This window comes from Capsicum annuum, chromosome 5 (genome assembly GCF_002878395.1).
Source record: "Capsicum annuum cultivar UCD-10X-F1 chromosome 5, UCD10Xv1.1, whole genome shotgun sequence".
Lineage (NCBI taxonomy): Eukaryota > Viridiplantae > Streptophyta > Magnoliopsida > Solanales > Solanaceae > Capsicum > Capsicum annuum.
The window spans coordinates 151,918,178-151,945,214 of record NC_061115.1 but is presented as its reverse complement, the minus strand read 5'-3'; the positions used below and the strand labels follow the sequence as shown (position 1 = coordinate 151,945,214).

General features: G+C 33.4%; 1 long non-coding RNA gene across 2 annotated transcripts; it reads left to right on the top strand.

Moving 5' to 3' along the window:
• Positions 1-20,742: 20,742 nt before the first annotated feature.
• On the top strand, positions 20,743-22,357 carry LOC107872511. Of its 2 annotated transcripts, none has more exons than XR_007055935.1 (4): positions 20,743-20,904; positions 21,635-21,725; positions 21,952-22,017; positions 22,107-22,357. It is a non-coding gene; the product is annotated as an uncharacterized LOC107872511 (long non-coding RNA). The 2 variants fall into 2 exon arrangements; XR_001674895.2 differs by having other exon boundaries at positions 20,747-20,904; positions 21,909-22,017.
• Positions 22,358-27,037: the final 4,680 nt, after the last annotated feature.

Genomic DNA, 27,037 nt, shown 5'->3' with positions numbered 1-27,037 from the left:
TACTCCTAAAAACACTAGGTCTAAGTCTAAGGAACTTGAGAAGGCTAAGGCCGCTATATCAACTACATTGGTACCAGCTACTAACCTCATTAAACTTCCCAATCTGAAGAGGGAAATCATCCCATAAACCAATGTTGGGATGATAATGTTGAGGAGATTAGTTCCTCGGAGAAGGGTGAACAATCTAATCCTGAATCCTTGAGTGACCTGCTATTAATGTGCCTCACAAAGGTGTTGACCCGAGATAGTTGTATGTGCCTAATGCTTAGGAATACTATATTGATGGTGTTTTAATAAACAACTAAGGTAATGAAAAGTAGAATATATATAGGAAGAGCCTCAATCTTTTCCTAAATCATTGCTAAGAGTCTCGGAGAAAGTTCAGGTGTTTGAGAGGTATGAGTGTAATACCCCATAATTCTCTTGGTTTCTGGACTACTTATGACTCATTCTTTAAAGTTGTAAGGACTCTTATGAGTCATATGCAATAGTAGTATCCAAGATAGTGTGTTTGAGTTGACATTCTATTCCATGTATGACTTCACCTCCTTAAATCATATAGAGGGGTATGATTCATATGAACCTAAGTCATAAGGACATTAGTGTAGACTCCTTGAGGTTTTGTCCAAGATACGAGTCATGTATACTATTCGTATGCTAAGGTACGAGTCAAAAAATATGACGCATACCTAACCAATGGACAATACAAGAATCAATCCTAATATTTTGATAGATTTATAATATACTTGTACATATATTAAGTCCTCAAATATCTCCTAGCTCATGAACAAGTCAAAACCTCCTTTAGAGATTAAATTCTAGGGATGTACCTAACTATAGTCATATTCAAACGATCATAACTTTTGTTTTACTATGAATATTTCATCTCAAGACACACCAAAAGATACATATTTGAAATATCTTTCCAACTATACCAATTTCATTTTAATCCAATATCGGAGTGAAAAACTATGGCCGAAATACTAAATCACTATCAAGCTGTGTCATACTCTGTCCAGCATATGGGTTGCCAAGTCTAACTCATACCCAGACCATACGAGCCATATGGTAGATCCGTAAGGACTACCGAGAATTATCAGTAAAGTTTAGTTTAAGGGTTTTTTAGTCTTTTACCCTCTTATAACTCCCAAGCCATGATATTTAACCCCCAAGGGGCATTACTTTGCCACTATTTCCATTGATTTAAACAACATAAACTCCTTATCCACTCTCAACAACAAGATTAGGGTTTCCTCTAAAGATCGTCTCCCAAGAACAAGATTCAATACCTTTCTCAAGAAACTAAGAAATTAAAGCTTCAAGTACAAGAATCCTCACAGAATCTTCAAGAATTCATCTAATGAGGTATGTGTGATGTTCATCTATGGGATCTTTTCACCCATGGAGTCTAAAAATCTATTTTTATGTTTTAAATCATGAATTTACATATTTACAATGAGTTATTTTCATGAAGCTTGTATGAGTTTCGATTATATATGATGTTTACAAGTGTTGTTCGTTGAAAGTAGCCCTACACATTTGAAGCCTGAAGTTTTCATGTAAAATCCCTAATTCATGGTTTTGTATTGTAACTATGGTATTTTCACATGATTTATCCCATTCCTATGTTTAAGATCATGACCCCACATGTGTTTGATGAAATGTCTAAATGGCTTGAATTTTGAAAAATGATCCTTTATTAAGTTTTTAAAGCTTTATACATCCTTATTGATAATTCCATTCAGTACTGGAGGTTATAAATACCAAAAACTTAGCTGTTTACATAGTTTCCATATTTACAAAATGGTTTTAGATAAATCATGAGCATTATTATTCAGTAAGTTATTAAGATCAGTTATTTGTTCAGTCCAGTAATCAATGTCAGTTTAGTTGGTAGAAAGATTTAGCACTGAGCAAATGTTAGATGTCAGATTTCCCTTTGGTTAGGTGGAGCTGTTAGTAGCAGTCCCTATATTCTAGAACTACGTATCCAGCGTAGGATATTAGGAGTTAGCCGCCAGTATACGCTTGACTTCCTCTGAGGAGTCACCCGTTAGTTTAGGGTTGACTTCCTCCAAAGGGTCGACCGTCAATTTAGGCTTGACATCCTAGTCCTTTAGTACACCAGATTAGTAGATCGACATAGCCAGCATTAGTACCCGTGGCTTAGTACGAATACCCTTCCAACTGGGGTTTCAAGTTGGATCCTAATTAGCTCAGATTGGGGTATATCAGTTAGATGATACCTCCCACAATCTTAGTTCAGTATTCAATTCAGGTTTGCTTGACCATAGCATATAGTTTATCAGTTATTCAGTTACTAGATTTTAATATTTCAGTTTACAGACAATTTTCAGTATCATGATATATGCTTGGTCATGCATTCTTAGATTTTACAGCTTTCACGCATTTATGCATTAGTTATCTCATGCTATTCAGCCAGTCAGTTTTTCATACATAGTTAACCCTTTCATTACAACCTAACCTCATCTCATATACTAGTATATTTTAAGTACTGAACGCATACTTCCTTCGCGCTATGATATCTTATATCATAGGTTCTGATGCACAATTTCCTGACCGTGCTTATACAATTCAGCTTATCAGCAACAATAGTTGTAGTGAGTCCTCATATATAAAGGACCTATTATGTTATTTCAATATTCCAGCATTTCCTTTCAGTTAGTTTAGTATGGAGTTAGTTGGGGCCTATCCCATCAACTCCACAATCAGTTAGATAGAGGCTTTTTAGATATTCAGCTAGTTTATCAGTCGAATTTTAGTATTTTCACAAATATTATCATACTTGCAAATTCAGTAGTATTTCAGTATTTAAAACCTTATGGCATTTGTCAGTTATTTTTTCACACATATTTTTATTATTAATTTACTTAGTGTTCATAGTAGGTACAAGCTCATGGGTTATCTTATACTCACTTGTGACCACAACACTATTGTTGCGAATAGGGGGTAGCCTCGGGTTCTGATAATGAATTGGTGGTGGATGACTAAGACACTTTAGAATTAGATTCTAGAGATGGTGAGGAAGTTTTACGTCAACTATTCGGTGATACTAAAACTGTTACTCCCTCAGGTAAATATAAGGACACAAGGAAGCAGGCTTGGCTGTATATGGTAAGAGTTTGAGACCATGAGATAGACATTTCTATCAAGGCTATCTCCAAATCCTTATTTGGAGAGACACTTAAGTCGATGGAAGAGATACCAAAATATGATTTTTGAATAAATAATTTGAAGAGGGTAAAGAAGTTTCCCATTTATGAAAAAATCATACATTACAAGTGGTTGGTGGACCACATTTCTGAAGCAGGTAAAAACGCAGTGTGAGTGCATGAGGAAACAATTGACAAGCATACTTTGAAGCTCTCATAAAATAATTAGTGGAATATTGCTTGACATCACATAACACCTACATTAAATAACAACACATTGGGTTCCACTAATGAATGCCTTGTAGAAACTTTGGTTGTAGATATGGAGCTAAATATTCCACGCACTATTGCAGAAGAGATTCAAGACAATGTATTATAGTTCATCACTACTCTGCTATTCCAAAGTCTTAGCACACAGTTGCTACAGAATTTATAAGTACCGACTATTTTAGAGGTTGACAAATTTATTTATCCAGAAAAGAGCATCGATATTACTTAGATAAAGGATTTGAAGAACACAATATCTCTAGATTGGGTTTTTTTACAGGATTTTCCTCTACGGATAGCAGAGGGTGTGAGATTTTGGCATCTGAATCTTGTGCTACTTCTTCCTCTTCTCAGTAGGCCACAACACCTTTAGGTGCCCATCCATTTATGCCTAATGGTTACACACTAATTCTTACCACTTAGCTGGAATAAATTATGATCTCTATCATTCTATGATGCCAGTATACAAGATTTAGCGATAGAGGTGAAGCCATACATTACTGATGAGACAACGGCAGCTATGTCAGTGGTTTAAACACATTATGGTAAATTTTAGAGTCAGATGACATCTAATATTAAGATTTTTTAGGCTCCTAACTTGAGCACAGTCAAGAATGACTTGGGAAAATTAAAGAAAGCGGTCAAGAAGCTAACAGAGTGGGATACCCTAGTAGTACTACCATCACCTCCACATATGCCTTTCTTATCTGATCTTGTAGTAGATATGGACTCTCTACTCATTGATTTTTATGCTATAGTCTCAGTAATTGGGGGCGATAACATAGATATGGAGGAGAGGAGGGATGATTTGCAGTCCCACAGGAGGAAAAAAGATAAAAAGGGTGAAAAGAAAAACATGAAGAGAGCAAAATAGAGTGAGCATACTTTCAAGGTAAGTATTTTGAAGGATGTTGATATCCCACCAACTATTAAGGTAGTTTTTTAAACTGGAGGGGGTACAAATACTACCCCATGATATCATTGAGTACACTGACTGCCACTTGTACCCACTTATCAGAGAGTATCCTAGCCATAACTGAGGCCATGAGAGTAGAGAATGATGAAGAGGTCCTATATAGACCCCTATTGATCAAAGTACTATTGGCACTGTGTGTGCCTCAGTTATGTCCCATATCCTAGTTTTATATTGTCATCTATGCTTTCATGCGACATTTCTTAACTTTTATGTTGGGGGTGAGGGGTAGCCGAGGATTTTTGTATCCATGTTTTTTTATTGATTATGCTCTCTAGATAGAAATGACATGTATAAGTATTTTTGTTATTGTTGTGTTATTTTTTATTCTATGTGTAACTTAGATAAAAATAAGAGAACTTGGTGTGGTAGAAATAAAAAGATCTTACAAATTTGTTTTGAATGATTTAAATACCACCCCTCCAAATATTTTCAAATTTTGTGTTGTATCGTGTTCTTATCTAAACTGAAACGAATGAATGGATCTTGTAATTAAATTAGAATTATGGAATTGATAATTGTAGCCTAACTGGCATGAGCCTAATAGATAGTAACTAAATACATAGCCCTTAGCCAAGTGAGTATGAGGTTTACCTAGCAGTGCATGTGTGTGAGCTAGAACATGCCCAGTTAGTCTCATTGACATTATAGGATAGGAGGTTAGAAAAGGATCATAGGCCATTCTTCAATTAGTCCATATTAAAAGCCTAAATAAGTTTTCCAAATGAATGTGATGTCGCTTAATCTAGAATTTGGACCTATGTTGATTTTCTTTGAACTAGCCTATTCATCTTTCCAATTTTTACAGTGAAACAGCTTTGACCCTGGTCCCTCTTTGGATATTTTACACCTCAACTCAGGCAAATCGCCTATGTTGAGGGTGGTTATAATAGGGATATATAAAAGAGTTGGTATGAAGAAAATGTTAGCAAAAGGAAAAAGGATTTAGGTGCGGTATGGTGTAAAAAATGAGAAAAAGGGAGAGAAAAATGTGAAAAAGAAGAAAAAGGAAAAAAAGGAAAACGAAAAAAAAAAGAGAAGAAGCTGTGAAATAAAACTGCACCCCAAGTTCAAAAAAGTTTTAAAAAGAGAAGAATAAAATAAAGTTGGAAAAGTGGAACCGAAAGTTGTACGGTGTCAAGAAGAGTTAGTCACTTTACTCACATATTCTAGCCCAATCTCTGAGACTATATTACAATACAATAAAAGTACTATAGTGATTCTAAACTGATTGTTCTAAAGCTAAGGCATAGAAAATAATGGCAAGCCTATGGTATCAATACAAATACTTGACTTTTTTGTGAGAGTAAGAGATTTGTTTTAGTACATGTATTGATAATTATTTTTTGAGTGATAGGAACTTCTGTTTTGTGAGAGAGTAGGGGATGTATTGTTCTTGCAGCTTGTTCGGGTAGTATCATTAGTTTAAGAGCTAGGTTGTCAGTTGATAATGTAATGCCATTTCTCGACCCCTTTGTATTATGGTTGATGGTTTTTGTATTCTCTGTATATTTTGAGTTTTTATGGTATTGGAGAGTGTGGAAAATAAGTGTTTGAATAATGCATGCTTAAACTAGTTTTATGAATATATGACTGCCATGGCACTCTTAGTTTTTCTTCGTTAAGCTCATAGTAGTATAGTGTATGTTGTTTACTTGAGGATACATAAACATTCTAAGTTAAGGGTGTTGATGTGCCGTGAACTTATGGAACTTTAGATACTTAAAAACTATAAATATTTCTAAGTACAAAGGTAATTTTTATATGAATATGAGGTTTTTCAGGTGTTAGCGTGTGAACTAGGTTTGAAGAACTGGAATGCTGGATTTTGGATAAAAAATGCATCAGATGAACCCATTCATGATCATAGGATCTAACCATATTTGTATAATGTTATCGTAATAAGAAATAGAGGATTTCCCTCAGGGATGATCGGATTGAAGCCTTCTATAATCGTGCATTGATGTTACAATCATACAACATGATTGTGGAAAGGATTCTTTGGAAGTATGGTTGCATGAGAAAAGTATGAAGAGGAACAGAAGAGTGAATCCTATGACCGTACCTTAAAGGCAAGGTCATACCAAGTAGTCTTAGGGGGAAGGTTTTGAGCTGAATATTTTAGGAAGTGACATATAGGATGATCAGACGACCACATTATACGATTGTAGATAACAGATACAAAGTTGTACTGATAATAATAAAGTTGAAGTTTTGAAGATGACAAAGTTTATGGACAAACCACAAGCACCAAGGACAATCGTACGATCAAACCACATTCGTACCTTCCACTCATTCTAGATAACTGACTCAACAAATCTTGTTATGTGTAGAATAGGTTTTATTTTACCTATAAATACTTTTATTCTTTATATTGTATTAGTTTATGTTGTATTATCATTATTGTAAGTTTCAAAGGAACATTTTTGGTCTTGGAACTATAAACATGAATTTTTAGGGTTTTAATTCAAAGTGAGACCTTGAAGTTTCTCATATTCTTATTGTAATTTCATAATTATGTTTTCTTATCCGAATTCTTCTTGTGCTCTCATAATTATGAGTAGATAAATATCATAATTAAGATAGTAGAAACCATGATGGATCAATAAAGTAGTATTTATAGTAAAGAGTGATCCTCAAATTGTGTTTATACATGCATTGTTGTTTCCTTGGGTTTGATTATTTTTTGCGGTGTACAATGTTAGACCTCACCTTTTTTTAACTTGGGAAGAGAGGGTGAGTATGGGTGGGAATAAGTAAGTAAACAACAGAGACTTGGAGCTTCCAACCTCTACTTAATAACTTGAGTTGTTAGTACGTGATAGATACTTTGCGATCCATAATAGAGGCTAGTAATGTAGGCCTAGGAGAAAAGAAAACTTACCTAAGACTACTGCTTAAATAAGAGAATAAAGTTTTTCTAAATATACTTAACCTATTGATTCTATATACGAAACACCTGGAGAGATTATGAATTATGAAGAACCTATGGATTTATGACGTTATTAGGGAATACAATCGTAGTGCCTCTCTCATACTAATTATAATCCAACAAATCAACAATTGTTATTACTAAATACTTTATATACACAAACCTCCTCTTTTATTGGAGATTGTTATTGATTGTCTCAACTACACAATAATTGATATTTTAACCTACTCCTTGGGGGATCAATCCCAACTTTGGTTGGGTTTTATATTTAACGGCAACTGTTTTATACTTCATTGTGCGGTGTAATTTGGTAAACATCACCTACCTTCATTCACTTTAGTTATGTTTCTAGGAGAAAATTCTAACCATAGGACCAAAACCTACCACCCTTAACCAAAATACAATAGTTACACCTTATTTTACTACTTTACACTAGAAAATAAACCTACATCAAGTTAATCTGCCTCATCATAATCAAAACTTAGTGATTCTAAGGGTTAATCATAAAAAAACTAGTTAAATTGGTGGATTAACTTACCTTAACAAAGAAATTTGGGGGGAAATGATGATTTCCCCAAAATATGCCTCTCCTGATCTTAAACAAATTTTGAATAAAAGATATGTTTACATCTAAAAAAATATATTTAAATGTATGTATCCCACTATAACGACCTAATTCTTACTATAGTGGCCACACTATAATGGGATCTGCCTGCTAGTGTAGGACTAGCTAACTTTGGCTTCTACTATAACTAGCCAAAGGCAGTGGCCTGCCTCTCCCTATAATGACCTAGGTGAGGTAGAAAGTTTGACAATTCAATATTTTTGTCAAATTTCAAGACATATCCATATTTTGATATCCCAAACTAACCTTTTACCTCAAATGTTATTTTCAGAGTTAAAGTTCTTACGAACTCCTTATCCTCTTAGATATCATATTATGATATTATATCAATCAATAAATAATTAATCTATTAAAATATTTATCTAGATCATAACACTCTTGGAATTAATGCAAGACCACAACATGCTTAACTATACCATAACAACGGAAAGGTCCTTACACCAACCTAATCAAATTACAAACTAGATTGGGTCAGCCCTATTAACTAATCTTATCTTCTATATATTTAGCTAAGCCTTAGTATATTGTTTTATTTATTTCATGTTACTATTTTAGTTTACTTTAACTAAGTCTCTAGATGCCAGAGCAAATCTAGGTGTATTTATGTATATTTTAACTTATGTTTTAGGTCATGTATATAATTTTGCGGGCAGTTTCAATAAGATTATCTTTCAACATCCTTTTATCTCAATGTTTATATGGTATCAAAGCTCCCATTAGCTCAACTGAGTTAGATTCATTTCATTCTCCTTAAGATTTCTCATTTATGGCTCCAGTTATTAATGCTACTATTGTTGGTTGTTTTGTATTTCTGCCACCACTCATGTTAGCGATTTAACTTTGTTACTCTTTTACTAACTATACTACAACGTAACCTCAATTTTTCAACATCGAAAGCATATCTAGTGATGCTTCTAAATGGATATCAACTCATGGGACATCTTGATGGAACCACAACTACTCCATCACCTACTATTACCTAAAATCATCTAACTGTAAAAAATTCCATTATCGGATCTGGTTCTCTCAGGATCAATTTATCCAACAAGAAATGATCGCATCGATTGCTCTAACTATTGCATCAAAACTATCTGCTAACAAAGTATGGGAACCCCTTCACACAGCTTACGCAAATAATAGTCATACTTACATCTTTATCTTGTGAGATCAAATAAAAAATACTAAGAAAGCCTCCAAAACCACTATAGAATACTTATAGGAGTTTTTTGCTCTCTCCAATTCTCTTAAAGTTACTGATTCTTCTGTTAATAATGATGAACTTATTGTCAAAATCTAAGTGGCCTTGGCCCCGAGTATCTTAAATCTCTGTTGTGATACACACATGAGACTTTTCTTTAAACTTTGAAAAATTATTTCACAAGATCACAGATCATGAGCTTTTACTAAAACATCAAGATCTAGAGAACCCATCCTCTATGATCATAGTTGTTGTCACTCAGAATTCTAACACACCTCCATAATTCCACAAGAACAGTCCTTGCTTCAATAATCAACCATAAAAATTATCTCTATCTTGCCAATGGAATTCTAACAATCAGCATTCAAATTCAAAAAATTAATAAAATAGAAGATAGTCTAAACAATCTATCAAATGTCAATTATGGAAAAATTTTGGTCACACAACTGATGTTCATTGTTACAAGTCGCACAATCATTTTGAAGTTAAGGCTAATTTTGCATCTAGCGTGCAATCATTTGAAAAATCTTGGGTTCTAGACTCTAGAGCATGTCATCACGTCATTTTAAACCTCACAACTTTGAAAAGTACACAGGAATCGAAAAAATCTTTATGGATAATGGTAAACCATTACCATTACTCGCACTGGTACAACTTTAATTCAGGTATCTAAAATTTCTTTTAAGCTTTCTAACACACTTTGTGCTCCATTAATAAAAAAGAAACTCATTTCTATTGCTAAGTTTTGTGAATGTAACCTAATATCTACTGAATTTTTTCCTTTTGATTTTTGTTTGAATGACTTGCATACTTTGAAGTCACTTGTACATATTGACGTCTCCAGTCAGAGTTAGGAGTTGTGATCACATATGTTTAGGAAATTCAAATTGATGTTTATTGCACTTACACACTCATTAATTAATCATATTACTGCGATTGCACTGAATGAGAAATATCATGATTTAAAACCCTAGTATTAATATGAATAGTAATGAATTTCAAATTTAGTTGTGCCAATTTGAAATGAAGGAGCTCGCGTAGGTTGATCCAATGAAGCGATTTCAACCTAGAGCATTGAATTAATGATTAACTAACACCCTAAGGTTAATATACTTGTTTTTGATTGGCTTATGACTCATAAAATCAAGAGATTAGATAGAAGGAAATTTTGACAAGGAAATTTGAGGATTTAAAATACTATTTTAACTCTAATTTGGCATTCTAATTACATACTTGAATTCATTCAATGATTTTGTTTGCCTAATTATATCAGAGATAACATTTATACCACACTTCCAGAAATAGCTACACTTTTAGCAAATTGGGGTGCCCAAAGGTGAATTTAGTATTTAAAGAAGATGGGTGCACTATTGCTTTAAAGATAACATCTAAAATTTAATAAAGACAAAAACTTATTAAGAAAGAGATAATTAATTACTTTATCACAAAAATATCATCAGTTTATAGTTATACTAGATGAGACTTCATAGTTTGAAAATGATCTATAATAGTACCATTATTTACAAATGCGAATATCGTACACTCTACTTTGCAAACTAAAAAGTTATTCAAAATATTTTCACCAATCCTATTACGTAGATCATTTTTGAATGAACTTGATCAAGGGAAATGCTCTTTCCACACTTGTAATAGCAACCTGCAAAATAAACGTCAGCTTCATAAGTGAATAATTAAGATTTATCTGATTTAATTTTAGTGGCTACTTGTTTACAGTGGATTTTGGCTCAATGAGACATTTTAAGTTTTCTTAGGTAGAAATACAAAAAGAAAAAGGAGACTACTGCTGCTATTAAATTGAAAAAGAAAACTTCATGTATTAAAAAAGAAAGACCGTCGTTTGAGCTTTAGCCTTTAGGACTTGAGAATTGTTTTCAGAAAAATATTTTTAATTGGAAAAAGGGGCGGATGGAGCTGCTGCTCAGGATCAAACTTGCGAACATGAACTCACACAGCAGTCCTCCAACTAGTGAACAATCTAGAGATTTTGAGCATAGGCTTCCTTTACTTAATTTTTGATATATTTTTAAGAATTATGCAAATAATATATCGAGCTTAGTCAAATAATTGCGGATTCTCATGACACATTTTGTACACATAAATTATTCCCTGGTGGTGCCCTAGCCTAACTTTCAAAAATTATCATCTATAGCTAATGTATCAATTGTATGCAACAGACTGTATTTGATATACAATAATTGGTAGATTCGATTAAATAACTTTAAAATTCAGCCGATGTGTAACTGCATCTGTATATGGTGCATTTGTAATTGTATCAACTGATAAAAAGATACAAAAACTCTAAAGGCAACCCGTACTATTTATACTCTTTCATTTTTTTTCATTTTTTTTGCATTTTCTTTCTAGATTTTATATTTTGTGCTCTTTCTTGTTTATATATATATATATATATAGAGAGAGAGAGAGATATCTATGTATGTATGTATATGTATATATTATACTTTCTTTATATCAAATAGTATATTGCTAATAAATTTATCTTTTGTATACAAATTTATCTTTTGCATCTTTTGTATAACATCTCGCACATAGAGATGTTATAACTACAAAAAATGATATCATCAACGTAAATTTACACAATGAGAAAATTTGAATCAAGCTTATAGAGTTGTATCAATTTTACCCTTTGGAGAACTGTTACTTAGTAAAAAGGTACTCAATCTCTCATACCAAGCTTTTGGAGCATATTTGGGGCCGTAGAGTGCTTTTGATATTTTGAAAACATGATTTAGATATGATGAATTTTGAAATTTGGGGGGTTGTTTTACAAAAAATTTCCTCATGAATAAAGCCATTTAAGAAAGCACTTTGTCGGTCCATTTGATATAACTTAAAATATTTAAACGCGGCAAAAGCTAATAAAATTCATATTGACTCTAACCTTGCCACGGGGGAAAAGGTCTCATCATAATTAATACCTTCTATCTGGGAGTAAACTTGAGATAAAAGTCTGGCTTTATTTCTAATAACTTAACCTTCTTCATATAGTTTATTTTTGTAGACCTATCTGGTTCGAATTACTGAGCAGTTTTTAGGTCTTTCAACTAGAGTGCAAACTTGATTTCATTCAAACTGGTCTAGTTCTTTCTTCATAGGTTCAAACCATGATTCATCTTTGAGGGCCTCATCTGATTTCTTGGGTTCAATTGAGAAATAAGGGCAACAACTGCTGGTGTCCTTAATGATGCTCTTGTTTGCACTCTATTCATTGGATTTCCAATGATAAGTTTGTTTGGATGACTATCATCGTGCTTCCACTCTTTTAGAATACCTGATTTGACATTTTCTGCTTTATGAGTCGACTCTTAGGAGGGTGTAGTAGACTTATCTATTGGTAGCTCAGATATCATGCCATTACTTTTCTCAGATCGTAGATTGCCCACTTGTTCTTTATCAGCACTCAAACTCGTAGAGAATTGATTAGATTCATCAAGTACCATATGCATAGATTCCTCAACACATAATGTTCATTAGGCCCTGTAGGCACGACTGGTGGGAGACTACCTATGAAAAATACATTTGTCACTCAAGGATCAAATTTTCCCAAGCTATTCTTACCATTATTGTGAATAAAGTATTTACCACTGAAAGGATGGAAATAATTGATGTTGGGCTTCTTTTCTCTCCATAGTTCATAAGGCGTTTTCTTTAGAATAGATCGGATCAAGCACCTATTAATGATGTGACATTTGGTGCTTATTTATTTTGCCTAGAAATGATCTGGGAGATTATGTTCTATCAACATTGTCCTTGCAGTTTCCTAGAGAGACCGATTCTTACGTCTACTACACCATTTTGCCGAGAGGTTGAGGTAAAGAGAAAATCTAAGAGTATCCATTCTGAGCACAATACTCCTCAAATGCCTTATTTTCAAATTCTTTCTTTACCTTTCTATAAATAAAAGCCTCATGTTTATGAGAAAGGAACATTACCCAAGTAAACTGTTAATACTCATCAACTATGATAAAAATATATCTCTTTCCACTGATACTTGCAGTTTTGGTGGGACCAAACAGATCCATGTGGATTGTTTGAAGAAGTTTTGTAGTGGAGAAAACGTCTTTGACTTTGAATGATGTTCGGGTCTGCTTCCCCTATTGACAGGCATCACATATGTGATCCTTTTTAAACTTTAGTTTTGGCAGACCTTTCACGAATTTGAGTCTAGACAACTTCTTAATGATTTGTATACTAGCATGCTCAAGTTTTCTATGCCACAACCAAGTATCATTGGCTTGCACAGTGAGGCAAGTTAAGGTAGTAAAATTAGTACTATTTAAAGTGTAAATGTTGTCAATGCATTCACCGATGAGAGAGATGTTTCTTTTGTCATGTTTGATAGAGTAAGTTTTAGCTTTGAAGAGTACTTTGAATCCATCATCACAGAGCTGAGTGAAGCTTAGAAGATTGTGTTTGAGGCCCTCTACTAGATATACTTCCATGAATTCGGATGATGAGCTGAGTTTGACTGGGCCAGCTCCGATGACATTGACACTATCTTTGTCACCGAACCTTACTGACTGGTTATGTGTCTAGAATATCTGCTATCAATGACCCATATTCCTTTCTTATAGCTCTTGCGAACCTGCTCTTTCAATACAAGAAGATCGGTTTTATTTAGGTACCCAAGTGGTCTTTGGTCCTTGCGGGTTAGATGCGCTTCCTTTGGGCCACCAAACCCATACACTTTTAGGCTTATGTCGGTAGCTATATGATTAGTTCCCTCTCTATCTACACATAAAATAGACATGTCCTCCAAAATAAAAAATAATGTTAGCTAATTTAAAGATTTTGATGAGGAGCTAGATTTGTTTTGAAAAAGGTAAGATTTTACAAAACTGTGAGTAGGAGTTTTATTTAAATTGTTTAGCTTTATTTTTGCAAAATCAAGATCTTCATGAATAAAATCAATTTTAATTTAACATGCTTCAATTTCTATTTGATGAATTCTATGTTCCTCCTCAAGTTTTCATTTAAATCGGGCTTCACAACTTTTACGTTCTTGAGTAAATTTTTTATATTCATCTATAACCTTTTGAAACTTGCCAGTTATCAAATCTAAGTTAGATTGAAGAATATTAAAATTCTAAAAATCAGGTATTCTTACCCGCTAGATTCATCTATTTCCATGAAGCACATATTGGCGGCTTCTACTTCTTCGGTTTCATCTTCATCACTCCAAGCTCTAAAGTTTTGATTTTTTCTTTACAATCTTCTCCTTAACTCGAGATAGTTTTGTTTAAAGTGACCAGACCTTCCACAATAATAACAATGATCATCGTTACTGGTGAAATCATCATTCTTGGATCCTTGGGATCTCTATTGTCTCTGTCTCATGACTTTTCTTACTCCACAAGTTATGAGAGCCATTTCTTCACTATTAGTATCTTTAAGAATGTCCAATTCTTTGGTTGGAGTAGTATTGAATGCTAGTGGTTTCTTTTTCTCCTCCTTGTGGTACCAGATAATATAATTTTTCTCACATGCAATAAAGTTACCTCATAATTTGTCATATGTCATATTGTGAAAATCTCTATCTTCCATAATGGCAGCCTTGGTTTCCCAAATCTTTGAGAGACTTCAGACCGGCTTCTGGACTTGCAGGTTATATAGATAGATCAACCCTAGTGATTTCTGTTCTCATACGAACTTACTGAATCTGGAAAACATTGTTTAAATGTTCTCATTCTCTTCTATTTTGAACAACTCATATTCATTAACCAGGGTAGCAATCTTTGATTTGTTGACTTTGGAAGCTCCTTCATAGGTTACTGCCAATTTGTCCCATATTTCCTTTGCTATTTCACAAGTTGATATGTTTTCATATTCTTCCCCTCTAACTACACACAAAAGTAAACTTATAGCTCATGCATTAGTTTGAATTACCTCTTGCTATTCTTTGGTGACCTCAAAGTTTTGAAGGTGTTCGATGTCAGAATTATTACATTATTTGTCTATCCTTTGGCTTCTCCTTGAGTCGTGGAATCAGCTTTGTACCCTTTTTTATGACAACCCAGGCCTGGAAGTCATTTGATTGGACAAAGGTTCTAAACCTATTCTTCCAGTAAGAGTAATGTTGTCCATTAAAGTATGAGGGTTTTACGGAGGAATGACCATACTGAAGAATATCACCGGGAATTTGATAATTGGCCATTAAATCTTTTCTCACTTATAGTTAAGCAATCCTATTGGTGAGACCTACTCCAATACCAATTGAAATTCAAGAGGGGGGTTAATTGTAATTTTTCTGAGAGCCGACTACTGACTCCTCACAGTTGACATGCTTGCAGATCATTGGACTTCACAAAACAAATTAGATTTAACACAATTAAGATAATAACTATTTAAACACAAAAGAAAGACACAAACATTTATCCTAGTTTGGAACACCAATGTGATGCCTACTTCTAGTTCCCTTGGGTTTCAAAGTTTCCTAAGATCATTTAAAGTTGGGATCGAGTACAATGATAGGAAACAAGTTCTGAAGACTTATTTTTCTCTTCAGATCTTATGACACAACTTTAATTGATGTTACAAAGTTGACTCAATCATACTCGTTATATAACAATTGTAAACTAAAAGTTATGAAGTCTTGTGGAACTAAGATTGAGACACTTTAATTTTTCTTTGTGAAGTTGCATAACCCGTGTCCATCTTTAGTCTTCTTCTTCTTTTATAGTCTTTTGCTGCTATTTTTCATAAGGAAACCTAAGAGATTTCTTCCCAATCAAGGATTTGAATTGATTCCTTGATTGAGGGATGACACCATAATGTATGTCCAGATCAAATATGTCCATACATGGTGCAGTTTCCACAATTATACATGTCCATATCAGATATGTGCATATAACAGTTGTCACCCTCTTTGTTTTTCTTTATGTCCTGATTTATTTGGTCTACCGTGATTCTGGGATTGTGATCCTTCTTTCATTTCAAAGATATTTGATAGATTTTCTTGTGATACTATTTGAATATCGTGATCCTCTTTTTTATGATTGGATGTTCTTCCATTTTTGGAGCTGGTTCTTTTTTTTGCTTCCATATTGAGTTAGTTCTTTTGATCCTTCATATCTTTCGGTGAGATACCCTTCAATCTTTCAATATCCTTTTTCTTCTTTTACTTGATCGTGATTGATCTAATTTTTTGTGACTTTTTGGTTTGAGATTCTCCTTCCATTTGTTTTTATTGTGACTAATTATTTGGATGTCGCAGATTTTGAATTGATGTCCTTCCTACATTAGTAGTCCTCAATATCCTACAAGGATACACTTGTTAGTTTTTCATTATTAAAACTTAGACTTAGGAGGCTAACAATCTCATGCAAAGATGCACTTGTTAGTTAGTCACTATTAAAACATAGACTTAGGAGGCTAACAACAGCCGCTTAAGAAATTATATGACCGCTTAATTGGTTTTCGCTTATGCGACATAGTGTCTCTTAAGAGACCTTGAACCTTTGGTCAAGGGACAATTAAGAAATGTCTCTGTCCACTTAAACATCCTGGGAGACGCTTAAGAGATACCTGCCAGCTATTCCAAATCACTTAAGCGATCGTGGAGCCGCTTAAGCAGCTATCACTTAAGCTACAGGGTGACCGCTTAAGCAGTATCTGGTGGCTATTAACCCCTTTTTATCAATCGGATTCTCCACTATTATTTTTACCATTTTTACACCAAATTGAGAGCTCAAAGAGAGGGAAAAAGTGAAAAATCATCCATTGAAGCTAAGGTAATCTTGCCAAACCTCCTTGGTTATTTTTCGTTAATATTATTTTTAATTTCCATCCTAATTCATGGTAAATTCTAATAAATTAGATCTTAAATTCCTAGACTTTAAGGGTTAATTTGAGACCCAATATATGATCTATTTGTACTCAATTTTTAAGAACACATTGTCTATCCTTTGAGGTACCTTGTGACAAGTTTAATTTTGGATTTCATTTACAGGTCCTGTGGGCCGTTTCTTGATCCAAATTTTTACATGACACTTAATATAGTAATATGAGTCTTATTTTACTCTTAATGACATGTATATTATAGTTTTAATAGCATGGCAACATTTTGAGATCATATATCGAGGGTTGATGATTTATGGTCGATTTAAGGGTTTACGATTCGGCATCGAGGCAGGCTTCTATCTATCCTTCTTCATAAGATGGTGTATTTTATATATTGCATGTTATATAGGGATGTTAGGATGTGATTACAGGAACATTGTGACTTAGCCTAATTTAAGAGTTTGAGAATTAGATGGGTGAATCGACCCGTAAGGTGAAATACTTATTATGCTTCTAGAATCCTATTACCCTAGACTACTAGAATGTTAGACATAGTTGAGGCTAATAACCCTTTAGTGTAAGGTTTACTACCTAATGCGGTGGATTATGATGATTTCTCGAATTGTGATATGGTTATGCCGATTATGTATTATTGTGCCCAAGGCCGTGATTATGATATTTACTAGATTCCGAAAAGTGATTTATCCATGTAAAGGATGTTGCCATAGTTTATAGACATTTAGATGCTCATAATCATATTATTTGGATACTAGTGATGACACACATAGATTCGATACATTCATGCTCACTAACAATGTAAATGGTACGATTCAAACTAAAAATATTATTTTACAACTGTTTTCTAAAAAGAAATTTATTTTCACTTTAACTTTTAAAATGGATTTTTTTTATAATACAAATTTCACCACCTTAATGAATGACTTATGATTTTTTGAGACTAATAATGATGTTTTAGAGATTTTTATCAAGATAGATTTCGGTCTACAATTTTACTACTACTATTTACCTCTATTGAGAAAGATTTCAACCCTTTCTATCCTTTTATGATGACTTAGCCTTATAACCTCTACCGAGCAAGAGAGTTACTGACTTGACACACTCCTTTAGCCATAGTTCTAGTCCGTGTATATATATGTATGTATCTCTTTAGTAGCGAACATAGTGGGTTGATAATGACGATAGGTATTGTAAATCCTGAATCAGGACTAAGTTGGCATATATAGATACTCTCGAACCCTCTAGGTCCCCTTCTTCCATGAGTCATCATGGTAAGAAAAGAGGCCACCGTAGGTCCTACCTTTACGAGCCGTTGGGATGGAGGAGGTGTATACATTGGGTTACATTATGGTATCTGGATCATTTGTAGTAGTATGGATTATTCTTGCATTCATCTTTGCATGTGCATTGCTTATCACCAGTATGTGCCTATATCTATCAGCCTTATGAGGGGTTGCATAAGCATATGTGATGAGTATTACTTGTGGTATGTTGTGTGTTAATTGGACCTTTTGGCTTATGGGGTCCAGATTAGGTATGGTTTGTTCGGGCTAGTCGGTTACTTCTTTATTGTTGTTATTATGGTTTGTTCGTGACTTTGAGGTATGATTCAGATTCATTTTTCTTATAGTTATTTTATTATGAATAGTTATCTCATGCTTAGACGTATGGATTAGAGACACTGATTATGTTAGTACTAGTTCCTACAATAATTAAGAAAACTTAAGACTCTAGTATGACTACTTTATGTGGTACCTTTTAGTTATCCCTGTTTATGTATATATCTATCTATATATATAATTATGGCATTACCGTATATCCATCCCCTCCTTCATTTATCCATGTTGTATATCCATTTCTTTGTCGTGTATAGTACTATATATTTGTCTTCTGCTTTTTATTTATATAATGGCCAGTAATATAGAGTATAATTCTTAGGTTCCGAAGTATGTTAAGAAGAGGATAGTTATCCTTATGGCTTCCTTAGACTTATTATGTTATTTTCTGGATATTTGGAGTGTAGTTTACATTCCTGCTTACATGTTATTTATATTTACATTATCTTTGGAGCTCATTTAGTAGTTTTCTACTGAGTACCACACGTTTGGTACTCATACTACATTTTACAGCCTACAGATCATAGTATGGGTTCTCTCTATTGTTGAGTGCATCGTGCGGAGCAACTATGGTTCAGAGATGTAGGGTGAGCTCCTAGCTTTTGGAGTATTACAATTCTCCCTCTTATGTACTAGACTAATCTCAATGTTGTATTCAAAGATGAGTTGTATCAGTATATTCATGTAATTATTCGTCTGTAATCTTATTATTGTATTAGAAGCTCTTATATTGATTCCATCAGGTTTTAAGATTATCTTATGTATTTTAGTCTTTTGTTATATTTATTCTGTATTTTTCTTTCTTTTCTCTTGGTAGCCCATTGCTAGTTGTTTCGAATTACGGATTGGCTTACCTACTAGAGGGTTATAGTAGGTGTCATCATCACTTGAGAAATTGGATCGTGACACACTCTTCTAGGTAAAATTCCATCGTTTGTCTCATTGGCAGTGGTGGTGTCATCGTAGGAGATGATAAAGATGGCGTAGGGAGTAAAAATGGGAGAGAGTGGCTTTCACCAATGGCGTTGACAGAGGAGACGCCTTAGTGGATGGTGGTGATGCGATGTTGAACGGTGTCGGCGACGAAACAGATGCCTTGGTGGATGGAAGTGATGTAAGTTAGGCTATTAATAGCGAGTTAAGCTAGTGAAGGTAATTAGTTCAAGCTTATGCTGAAAGAGATAACTAATGCCTAATGTTTGTTGACCTCCGTAATTTCCCCAATAAATTATGAGATGTTACATGTATATTTGTACATATTCATTTATATATACCTTATACTTAAGATATATGCTAGACATATTCATGTAATGCATATACTTTCAGAAACTTACTCCACGGGATACGTTAGGTGGTGGAGTGATCTTGTTGAGTTTGGTTCATTCCCGTTATTATTTATTGCCTTGTCCAGTATCCTTCCGCTGGTACAATTATTGGATGTCTTGATCTTGTTTAAGGAAGCTTCCGTATCCAATTGACGTGACCTAAACAACATTCAGTCTCTGGTGAAATCTTTCAGTTATTCAAGCAGAGGCGAATGTAGAATTTTTAGAACATGAATGCCAACAAATAATATTATAATAATTTTAGAAAATATATACTTAAGAAATACTTAATTTTACGGGGTCACCACGCTTTCACGTGCCCCATTTTTAACATGTAAATTTGCCCCCGTGTTCAATTGTATTCGGGCTATGTCATGAATTGTTCCAGTTAGTTTTATTGTAAATTTTCCTTGACAGTATATTGATAATTAAGTTGATTTGGAACTTGAAGTCTTTTTGTTGTCTTCCACTGTTTTGTGAGTTTAAAGCTAAGTTGTATTAAGATCAAACGTATGTTTTATAAAAAAGAAGTAACCAATATGTTTGCAACCACAGAAGAAATCAGAATGGCATTGCAAGTACCAATATGTCTGCAATAACACAAGCAAAAGCCTTTAATTTAATGGACAATGCTATTTTAATAGTTAAATGCATAGTATAAAGGCTTTGGATTAGGATCCTATTTAATACTAAGATGCATCATGAGAAAAAAATGGATCTCAATTTATGTCAATCCATTATTAATATTTTATTTTTTTTAAAAAATGTTTTGAACTAAAAATAAGTTTAAAAAGAAGTAGAAAATTGTGATACATAGTATTGAGAGGTCTATAAATTAGGATCTTTGGAGAGCAATGACATAAAGCAAAAAAACTTTCATCACGCGTGTAATACTATTTATAATATGGCATTGCTTAAACTTAGTTTCATTATCACTATTTTTATCATAGAAACCACCAGTAAGTATCCATCTCTATTTATCTCTACATTGTTCTTCTACATAATTTTTTTTAATTAATAGGTATATTAGTGAAAATTGTTCTTGTTGATTTTCCAACTGAAAGAAGGCATAAAAGTTCTGTTTATATTTACATGCCGTTTTACTTTTCAAGAGATTTATTCAAAAATATTTCATACAAATTGAGTTTATTAATAATATACGTGCATGTATATTTCATTATATGCGTGTTATCATAATATGTATGTAAATGATAGTTTAATTTCGATATATGAAAATGTTTCAGTCATTGTACCCTGGTTCTAAAAGTAACAAGTTATATCTATAGCGAATGTTGATCACGTGTTCTCGGGATTCAAGAGGAGAATACTTCCCCAAGTTAAGACTTGTCGTAGATCATGTAGTCGAGTGATGATTGCAGTGATTGTTTGATCTGTTGTACTTGTGGGTATAGTTATTTTGATTGGGAGCACGCTTTCCTCATGTGTGTAACGTAGTGTCGTGTGGCTGTGAACTCTGCTACAAATAACAATTATGCATTATGTATTGTCAAACAATTTTAGTTTTTGCTTTATCTCTTCTTATTTTCTTGTTTTCTATAATTTATAAAGGTCAAACACATCAATAGTCATCTCAACTTGGCACAATTTTCACTTTAACACTTAAAATGGATAATGTTCATTTTAAACACCTAAATTAGCTATTAACTATGTTACTTTCACACTTTTTAGTCTATTGGCAAGTCGCATAAAAATCACATAGCGAAGGCGCTTTGAAGGATCATATTTTTGCTGACGTGACATCCTCTTTGGCTCTCCAATGGTAATATTCCCTCATTCCCTTATATATCTATCTTTTTCCTCTTTCCCAACTCTAAAATTTAACCCTAGATTCCCAATTTTCTTTTCTTCTTCGTCTGTTTTTTTCTTCCCAAATTCTTGAAATTATCAGTATTTGGTTTCTTCTTCCAACAAATTTTTTTTTTTTTATATTTTCCAACTGAAGGTGACAATGCCGAGCTCGTCTTTCATGGCTTTTTGTGATATAGATTGTTCGTATTGTAAGTGTGGTCATGAAGAATTGTTGAAAACTTCTTGGACTCAACAAAATTCAGGTCATAGATTTTTTACTTGTAAAATGTGAAAGGTAATATTTTTTTATTTAATTAGTTGATTAATTATTGACTTGTAATTGATTTAATAGAAATTGGGCAGCTGTGATTACTTTGATTGGTATGAAGAACGACACTTTTCACAAGTCAATCAGGTGATTTCAGATTTATTGAAGAAAGTCAAGGCTTTTGAAGAGAAACAAAATCAGGCAAAAAGATACTATATTATTGGTTTCATTTCTACTAGTTTCATGTTGTGGGGAATATGAACATTGAAGCCTAATTGTTGAAGTTTTCCTGGTGTCATTTCTACTAATGTGATGTAATAAAATTATTGTTTTCATGGTGGTTTAGATGTATTATTTTGATGTTTATTTGATAGTCATTTAAGTGTAGTTTTTTTACGTAATCAAGGCCCTGTAACATTCCTTACATTTGATTAAATGAAATATTTATTTTAGCCCTAAACATATTTAGCATTGAGGTAAATAATTTACAGTAAAAGATGTTGTCAAAGTAGACAACCAACACAATAAAGTAATACCAAAAACAACTTCTTAAACATTTTTTATCTTGAGCTCAAAGTAACACCAACAACAACTTCATAAATATGCTTCAAACTGAGCTCAAAATAACACCAAAAATCGACATAAAAAACTAGCTCCATATTGAGCTTAAAGTTTAAATAACTTGTATTAACAAGATTCAAAATCCAATGAAACTAATTTTTTATTACTATGCACTACTAGCAAATTCTAAGCAACAACATAAACTAATTATTTGTTTGGTACTCCACATTGCAGAACAAAAATCAGAACACATCATTAAAATGAGATACTTTTTCTTGACTACTTCTATACTTCTTCTTGACTACTTCTACTCATTTTTATTTGTCATCTGTTGCAATTAATTGGTGGTGACATCATCTCTTTTTTTCCATCTCAAGTCTCTAAGCTTATAATCAAGATCAACTTCCATAGAAGTTGTATCCTTGTAACTTGTTCCAATTTGTAGGATCCTTTGGCTTGATGTCTCTGGCTATTTTTTGGAAAAAAAGAAGAAATAACATTTAATATATTTACTTATTTTTAAAACAATGTCTGAGTTATTTTACATTTAGTAATTGTATTTCTCTTGCACTTGTGTAGATTTCAAATCCAACATTCTTTGGCCTTTCTGATCCATCTTCCCCAACATCTTCTGTACTTGCAACTCTTTCTCTTTTTGTCCAATAGTTTCTTTTCATATAGGAGGTAGTTGGCTATTCATTTCTAGTGAAACAAAGATCCTTGTATCACTATAAAAATTTGATTTTGTAGCTTTCTCAAACTCATAACTTTGCTTGTATCAACACAAATTGTTGTTGAAGATACAACTTGGCTTGAACTTGTTAGTGCATGTTGAGTTGAACTAGATTGTGCTAATTTTGTTGTGGTTGTTGGTGCAAGTTGACTCTAGATTCTAGGTGCTTGTGATATACACACTTAAAACCATCTAACTGGTGATATACACTTCTCCCATATAAATCTTCCTAAGGCACAATTTTGATACTCGAATGATATCTATTATTGTAGGTGAATTCGATAAGAGGTAAATGATCATCCCAACTATCTTTAAAGTCCACTACCCAAGCTCTTAATATATCTCTAAGTGTTTGAATGATATGTTATTGTTGACTATCTATTTCAGGGTAAAACATTTTAATTAAATTCACTTGTGTTCCCAAACTTTTCTGAAAAGACTTCCAGCAATTTGTAGTAAATTTTGTTCCCCTATCAGATATAATAGAGATTGGGACTCCGTGTAGCCGAACTATATCTTTAAAATACAATTTTGCATAGTCTTCTGTGTAAGTGTTCTTAGCAGTAGGAAATGTGTTGATTTGGTAAGTCTATCAACTATTACCTATATTGAATTGAACTTTCGAGATTTGCAAGGCAAATCAGTGATGAGATCCATGTTGATCATGACCCACTTCTAAATTGGAAGATCCATATATTGCATATAACTCTCAGGATTTTGGTTCACTACTTTGACTTTTTGTCAATTTGGACATTGGACTACAAATTCTGCAATGCTTTTCTTTATGTCACCTTACCAATACACTTCTTTAAAATCATGATACATCTTAGTTGACCTCAAATGAATGAAATACCTTGAATGATGTGCCTTTGTTATAATCCTCTTTCTTAGCCCATCTACTTGAGAACTTTCACAAGTAAATTTTAGACCCTTGGCTAATAATTGCTTGTGGAGTTGGGTCAGGAACGTGTAAGCTCAAACATAATAATTAATAAATTTGAAAATCAATACCAAGTTTTACAATCAAGTTTGAAGTGACTGCTATACCTTGCAAGATCTTCTGTTATAGACTTATTGATGATACTTGGAACATGTTATTTTCACCTCTTGTTTGGATTGCTTTCAATATTGCCCCTTTTTCTATTTCTTGTAGGCTTGGCAAGCATTTTCTTAGGTTCAGGAGGCTTAATCTTTGGATTATTTGTTTCAGGCTACATCTTTATATTGGATATTGGTAGGATGAAGTGACTATAAGACCATACAATATTTTTTCTTATACCAATGTTCAAAATAAGGTTCAGGATCTTTTTTAATATGATACAGTGCATAAATAGCATGTCAGCATGGAATGTCTCTCAACTTCCCATACCTACAACTACAATCTCTATTAGTCAAGTTCACTATATGCCTATACCCCTTTCTCCAATATAAAACCCAGCATCAGCATTCCAAAGCACCTTGCAAGCCTTAGTCCTGCCCTTATTGTCCTCCAATATAAGTCTAGTCATATGTGTAATATCAAATATTCAAGTGTTGGTAAACTTCATTATCTCTACTGTTCTAGTCATTATTTTTATCCTAATTTCCTCCAACATGGTAATAATAGATTTGTCTCAAATGGTTAAGATCCATGAATCAAAGGTCTCACACATGTTATCTTCTATAGCGTCACACTTACAATATTCTTTAAAGAATGCCCTAACCCATGACTCCCTAGGATAATACGACAAATCACCATTAATATTCTTACCTTTCCTACCAAGTTGGATCATGTAATAAAATTCCTCTTTGAACTTTATTTCAAAAATTGGCTTGGAACATCGCTAAAACTATCTTTTCTTCTCTTCTCACTTCCACGTTTGACTTCAGTTAGACCAGTTGTGTATAACACACCTTCTAACTTCAATGTTTGGTAATAACTCAAAAATATCTATATGAAAATAGTACATAACAAAAAAATAGGTAAGTTCTTGACAAAGTAATAAAGTATTTTAAAAATTGACAGTGAAGAAAACCAGTAAATTTTACCTTTTTGTATATCAATTATCACAGTGAGACCGACTTTAGTCCCCAACTGCAGGTCCTCTTTCAAATAGTTGATAAGAAAGCTGAAATTATGCTCAATTTCCTTGTCCACAACTGCCCATGCTATAGGAAAACATATGATTATTTCCATTCTTCCCAACCGCTACTAGAAGCTCACCCTTACAAGCACCTTTAAGAAAAATCCATCAAATCTTATAGATCTTTTACATCCTTTCATCCACCCTTTCTTCAATGCATCCAAATACACATAGAAATAAAAAGATAATTTTACCTAGACCAGTTTCTCTATCTATTCTCAGGCAAACAGAACTACCAAGATTAGTAAAACACCTTCAGTTTTGACCCATAGAAATTTTTTTGGAATTCTACTCTCTAGACCCAATACTAATCATGGGTATGAGAAGTATGTTGGGGAATGAAAAGTATGGTCCAGTTATACGCGGATCGGTGTTGGTTGGTAGGATGGATTTTTTTCACTGGAATGGGTACGACTTGGTGGTACTAGTCGTATGGTTGGATACAGATAAATTGGTTCCTTCACTTAACCTTACACTTGGTAACTTAAGTTGGATCTGAGTAAGAGTGGCTTACCAGGAGCCATAATCCAGGGTATGAGTCATCCCAAGACTCGTATGTAAATAGTATTTAAACCTTCTGTTATTCTATCTTTCCAGGGATACGGGTGAAAGGTATGGATTATATGATATCGATATGACTTGGGTAGGATGAGTCATACACTGGATAGTATTGGATCCAAAGGTTGAGGCTTAGTATACGAGCTCGTATCAAAGGGTGCGACTCGAAAAGGTTAGTCGTACCCCTGTGATAGGTTTTTTGTGCAACTTAAGTGGGGGTATATTGGATATTTCTCCACTTATTCTAATAAGGTCCCATGACTTCTAACTCACTTGGGTGTCTATTTATTCTATTATTCTATTCATTAATACTTAGAAACTCTTCCTAAACACTCAATAAATCTCTCAAAAGCTTTTGGGAAAAAAAGCTAGGGTTTCAACTAGAGGAATAATTTGGGGATATTGTTGGTGGTTTCTCTCCATCTACTTTGTCAATTAAGGCATGTTATCTTCCCTCATTATTAGTTCCAATTAAAGGCATAGTTTTATATAATACTTTTATGGTTTTAATATTGTATGATTTTGGGTTTTTTAATATGATTTGGGGTTTTCGGTTATAAATACTTGGTTATGGTTTTTCCATATTTTAATCATGCTTTTATATGCATTTATGGTGTTTTTGGATAATTGGTTGTATGGGAATGGTTCTTTTGTAATGGATTTTGGTTTTGGAAATACTATACCCTCAATGTGTTTGATAAAATGCCTTTAACAATGTTTTAACTATAATATTGGTTGTTCCAAGGAAATTATGCATGGTTTAAACTTGGTAATGGAACCCTAGATTGTATGATTGATTTAATTAGTTTTAAATAGATTGGAAAGGCCTTGGTGGCTATGGTTTTGGTTAATCGAAAATCATGAAGGGTACATGGAGTCCCTTAAATCTGTATATGGATGGCTATGGACAAAACATGCAAGTCATTATTGGTATGACGATGCCACTATTAATGTCCTTGTTAAATAAATGGTTAATGTATTGGTTGTTTGCTTGTTAATGGTTTTAATTGGGCAATAATAGCAGTCTATGTAGAAAAGCC